The sequence below is a fragment of the Castanea sativa genome, chromosome 12 (assembly GCF_040712315.1).
Source record: "Castanea sativa cultivar Marrone di Chiusa Pesio chromosome 12, ASM4071231v1".
Lineage (NCBI taxonomy): Eukaryota > Viridiplantae > Streptophyta > Magnoliopsida > Fagales > Fagaceae > Castanea > Castanea sativa.
Window position 1 is genome coordinate 8,766,214 of NC_134024.1, and position 6,396 is coordinate 8,772,609.

The following is a 6,396-nucleotide window of genomic DNA, read 5'->3' on the forward strand; positions in this document are numbered from 1 at the left end:
CTAGAATCCTCGGCAAGGGTTTGTGATATTGACATCACCCTAGAAGGACGAGAACCAGTCCTCCTAAGAGCAACGAAAATAACATTGATCGTACCTAGAGGAGGCCTTGATGAAGTGTTCCCTTGGTTCACCAAACTTGAATGGTCTCCCTGCCTAGTAGGCCGATACAAAAATTGCTTCAACCTTCCCTCCTTAACTAACTACTCCAAATGATTCCGCAAAGTCCTACAGTCTTCAGTGGTATGACCCCTTTCTCGATGATAGTGGCAGTGGAGGTTCTGATTACGCTTCATGGGGTCCCCCGCCATCTTGTTGGGCCATTTGAAGTATGGTTCATTCTGGATTTCTCCAACACCTGATGCACAGGTTCCTGAAATACAACATTAACCACCTGAGGAGTGGTAGGACCAGATTGCCCGGCAAAATCTCGTCAAGGCCTATTGTTGTTGTATCTGTCCGACCTGAAATCCCTTATATCTTGAAGGATAACCTTCGCCTTTCCCTTACTTTGCTGTTGATCTTCCTCAACTTGTTTATACTCATCAATGCGATCCATGAGCCGAGGTACATTCCTTACAAGCTTCTTAGTCAAAGATTTCCTCAAGTCGTGCTCAGTAGGAAGGCCAACATTGAACATTCTTATTGCTACATCATCAAAATCACCATCAATCTCATTGAAAATTTCCCAGTACTTGTCAGAGTATGTTTTTAGAGTATCCCCTTCTTTTATGGCCATGGACAATAAAGAATCCAAGGGCTAAGGAACTCTATTGCATGTAATGAAACGAGATCCAAATGCCCGGGTAAGTTCCATGAAAGAATCGATGGAACCGGCCCTCAAGCCATTAAACCACCTTATCGCCACAGGTCCTAGGCTAGAAGGGAAGACTTTGCACATTAAAGTCTCATTCTTAGAATGCACCGTCATCCTCTGATTAAAATGACTCACATGCTCTACGGGGTCCATTCGGCCGTTATAAATGGTGAAATTTGGTTGGGTGAAGCGCTGAGGGAGCTTTCCTTTCTCCACCTTGCGTGTGAAGGGTGACTTGGAAATTTGGTGCAACGCCCAACTCATAGCATCATTTCCAAAACCTTTAGAGGAAGGCTTCTTGCCCTTACGACCACGACCATGAAGATTATCTGCATCGTAGGAAAAGATTCATCAGGAGGAGTTCTTGACCTAGACCTGTAATCACTGCCCTGGCTATCCTCAGAAGAAGGGTCAGAAAAAGAGGGAATTCGCATTCGCCTCTCACAGCGCAATTTCTTCTTTAAGTGGTCAATCTTTTGCTGCATGGCTTTAGCATTTTCCTTGTAAGGATTTTGCTTCCACCTCGTGAACGACTCCTACAGGTGTGCCCTGTATGCACACTATCCTCCCAATCTCTTTCCTGCTCAAGATGCAGGAAGTGATCTTCATGTTGGGACCCCATAGACTCTGCATGGTGTGGACCTAAGCCTGCCATAATGTTACACTTCCTAAAACACAAGATTTCCCATAGACGGCGCCAATTGTAAGGTCGCAATTTGCACCCAAACCTAACAGTAAGAAGGGGATAGGCCCAAAAAGCCCAGTACAATGAAATTTGTAGAGAGTGTGCTTGAAATCTAGGTTCTAGTGATGTTGGATAGTAAAAATGACGAGCTAGATTTTCACATCACATACAATGAACTGTTTATGTAATGGAATATCTCCTCGGACACAAGCCGAAGATGATTTGTATTATCTTTCCTTCTTCCAAAGATGGATTACAATTATCGATGGTAGTGTGTACAGTGTTTACTCTCTTTCTTCTCTGATCCCCCCCTAAATGTCTATCTTTTCCTTTTATATCATCCTCCTTGTTCTCTCCATCCTCCACGCATGGATCAGATCACCGATCAAGATACTTGTCCCATCCACTCCCTCTTGAAGTCTTCAAACAATAGTTGTAAGGCTGATCATCACTATTCAGATGTCACTTCCTCATTAATGCGGCCAAAGAGGTAGGTGCAGAGTCTTTAATGTGGTGGTAGCAGCTTTCTCTAAGATATTTGTCATTCCTTCTTCCTCTCTGTGTCCTTGTGGAACACATCTTCATCTGGAAGACCTTCTAGAATATCATTCTTATCACCATGGCGTACCATCTGATCTTCACTTCACTTAGCCGAGGAGTTACCCCTCCTTAGACTATTTCCATCAACCTCTTTCGCAACAATTTGCTTGTGGGCTTTTAAGTTTGATATCGTTACTACCACTAACCCTCCTCGAACGAGTAAATACCCTCAGATCAGGCCTAAGGCCCAAGAACATGCCCTGGACCTTTTGTCCTCACAAGAAGAATTAGCTAAACATGAACGATCAACTTGAAGAATTTGTTGATTCAAATTACTGACATATTTGAATGGGGTAATTATTAAAGTTTCACATATTCAGATGTAAAATATTTTACACAATATCCACACTTTCACATTAGTTGTTCACATTTTATATATGATGTGAAACAACTAATGTGTGGATAGTGTTGGATGTGAAACAATTAAAAAATCAGATTAAAAAAATTCCCTTTTTTCATTTACTCAATAGTGTAATCTTTCCACACTATGCACCCTAAGACATTTGTTTCTTTTTCTTTTGATTGGCCAGAAGCATTAAAGATAGTCATTGTGAAACTGTGCATCATGAGATCAAGAAGCAAAGATTTTTATAAAATTACTTATTCCTATCTCAATAAAAATAGCAAGACTTTGAAGGGTAAGTGCTTTTGGAATGTTAAAATTCAACAACAAAGCACTTGGGGTTGTAGAATTTACTCAGATTAGGGAATATTGAGGGTAGGCAATTCTTGAAGTTTGAAGTAGGAGATGGTATAACTATCTTCCTTTGGCTGGATTGGTGGCATCTAGATGGAGTCTTGTACCAACTTTATGGGCATAGAATGGTGCATGATGCAGCAAGCTCCATTAAGGCAAAACTAGTGTCCCCAGCTAGATCTGATGATTTGGTCATTGTTCAAAGTAAACTTAGCCTCATCAGATTGGGTGAACAGGACATGCTTGTTTGGATCACATCTCCTACAAGAAAATTGAATTGTGATGCAACATGGGAGCAACTCAGACATAAAGAAAATGAAGTTCCATGGTGGAAATTGATATGGTTCCCTGAAACTAATCCAAGACATGGGTTATTGGCTGGTTGACTTTGAGGAATAGATTGACAACTAGACAAAGGATGCTGCAATGGTGCTACAAAGGAGACTGTGCTTGTGTTTGACTGTTTTCTATAGAAACAGTATTGAGAGCAAGGAACATCTATTCTTCAAGTGCTCCTTCACTAGAAGACTTTGGAGGCAATTGATGGAACTTTGCTTAGTTGCTGATGCTTCTGATGATTAAGATGAAGTGGTTTAATGGGGGATCAGGAATCTAAAGGGTACAGATTTCTGATCAACCTTATGCAAAGTGGCATGATGGCTTTTCATCAACCATGTCTGGATTCAAAGAAACCGGAGTCCATGGAGGGTTCCTTATAGAAGAGCAATTGATTAAAAGAATATATAAGATTGGATATCAAAGCAAGAATGGATGGTCATGCCAAGATAGGGAATTCTATTCTTCAGAGGGTCCTATCACTTACGTAATGGCTGGAGTTTATCTTTTCCTTCAAGAAAATCCGTGGTTTTTTTGCCGTGTATAGTTTTATTGGTGTTGTAGAAGCAGCGTAGTTTCTGACAAAGGTTGAATTGTTTGAGACAGGGTTTTTTTTTATCTACTGTTTTATTGTTTTTGTTAACAAGATTGCTCTGAATTTCCAAAAATAATTAATTTAATTGCCAAAATGAAGCACACAAAATTAAATAAAAAATAAAAACACTGTCTAATTATATTTTGGAAAGTAATGAAAAAATAAACAATAAATAGTTCTATAGAAGTATCCCCTACCCAAAAAAAGAAAAGAAAGAAGAATGAGAATTTATATAACAAAATCGAACCTGATAAACTTGAGTGGCAGGCATTTTACGAGGCAGAGCAGGAGAGACCGTGATTTGGAGAAAGCAAAAAGTGGCTGAAATTGGCTTTGTCGTTGGATTTTGAAAGTTTGTGGATGAAGTTACAAGTAATAAGAAAAGCAAGCTCTTGTCCATCACATAATTAATAGTATTCTATTGTTTTTCTTACCAACTGATGAACTGTTAATTTATATTCCGAAGTCCACTCAGCCAGCTCTGCATGACGGTGTAAACATTCGGATAAAAAAAAAAAATCCAACCGCACAAATTTGCAGCAAAATAAAATTGTAATATGTATAAAAGTTCGTATATTTTGCAATGTGCTAATTGACTTGACCTGAAAATTGCAAGTGCAAATGGGAACTTAGGATATTAAGGGTCTGTTCGGTTGGAGAAGTGAAAAAGTGGGAGAATGGAAAATTGTGGGAGAATGGAAAAGTGGGAGGATGAAAAATATATAATTTTTCCTCTTGTGTGTCCGGTTGGAGGGGTGGAAAAGTGAGAGGATGGAAAATGTAATTTATATAAATTGACTATTATACCCTTATTACATAATATGTAAAAAAAATAGATTTATAAATTGACTATTATACCATTGTTACATAATATGTAAGAAATAGATTTATTTGTACTCATTACATAATATAAAATTTATTACATCATATATATAAATTCTTATTATTATAATGTAAAAATTAGATTAGGTCACGTTGAAAAAAAAATGTTCAAGTATTGTTGAAAAAAAAAACAACGTTCAGTAACGTTGAAGAAGAAAAAAAAAAAAAACAAAACAGAACGTAACGTTGAAGAAGGAAAAAAAACGTTCAGTAACGTTGAAGAAGAAGAAAAAAAAAGAACAGAACAGAACGTAACGTTGAAAAAAAAAAAAGAACAAAATGTAACGTTGAAGAAGGGGAAAAAAAAAGAAGTGATGAGAAGCATCAGGTGGGATGGGGGTTTTTAGTAAAAGCTCCCATCCCAATATTTTCTCCCCACCATTCAATTTGGGAGGAAAATATTTGTGGGCCCGAGAGGAAAATTTTCCTCCCAGTTTTCCATCCTTCCTCTGTTTTCTCTCCAAATGAACAGTAAAAAATGCCTATTTTCCTCCCTATTTTCACTCCAAACGGACGGGGCCTAAAAGTAAGAAATGGAAAGATAAAGTATTAAATAAAATCCTCATGATTGCTAGTTAGCCATAAAACGCTCATTATATTTAGCTTGTATGTGTGACAAGCTAACTACTCTCCTCAATTTTGTACTAGAAACTCCCATAAAAAAAATATAAAAAAATAAAAAATATTTGTGCTAGAAACTCGTACAATTATCTTGTCTCTGTCCATGAGGTTCTGCATTGGCAGCAACTCGCTATCAACTTTCTTTTAATTTTAAGGAATGACTTACAAAATGGAATCATTTTGGCATTATCCTATAAGAGCATTCTCATCAAGAATGCTAAATATTTTAGTATTTACCATTTCAAAATCCTATTTTATCAATTTTAACATACCACTTTACAATCCACTAAATATCAAACATTCTATTTTTTTTTACAACTTTATTTAAATATTCTTTCTTTATGTTTTCTTTATTCTTTCTTTATGTTTTCAAATAACTACTTTTAACTACCATTAACTACCATGTTTTGTACCCAGCAACAATCTATGCATATGCATGTCACTCAAAATTTTTCATTTGCCAAGTCTGCATTACTACATGGATCACATACACAAGATCTTCCCATTACATTTTTCTCTTAATAGAAATCACATAGCTTTCTATTCTGATACTAAGTGACAATAGAATATTGTAGTACCATAAAACAAAATTCAAACAGTTTAGATAACTAGTTTAAGTAGAAGTTGGGCCTCATCAATGGTCTAATCCAGACAGTGCTTTGAACTTGAAGCTGGCTGTCTTGAACTTGCCCTTGCCTTCAGATTTGAAGAGTACTTTTAAGGTGTCTTTAGCACCAAATGCTTCACCAAATTATCTGCAAAAAATTATTTACAATTAAAGATAAAACTAAATAAACAAATAAACGTTTTTCTAGAGTTGTTCATAGATATAAAGAAACAAGCACAAGTCTCATATGAAAATACAATAAAAACTCTCACTTGAAGTGCCTACGACTCGCCATGTAATTGCCATAAATGATTGATAAGGTCCGATTGGAGTTGATAATGGATTTCTTGGTCTCTAATGCATTGATGACTTTGGATGAATGTCATAAATCCATTTGCATGCTCACGTGACACTTGTATAGGAGGATTATTCATTTCATCAATTTGTTCATAATTGAAGTCTACCGCTTCATTTTCATCTCGCTCATCTTCAACAATCATGTTATGGAGAATTATGCACACTTTCATGATTTTTTGGAGCACTTTAGGATATAAAAAAA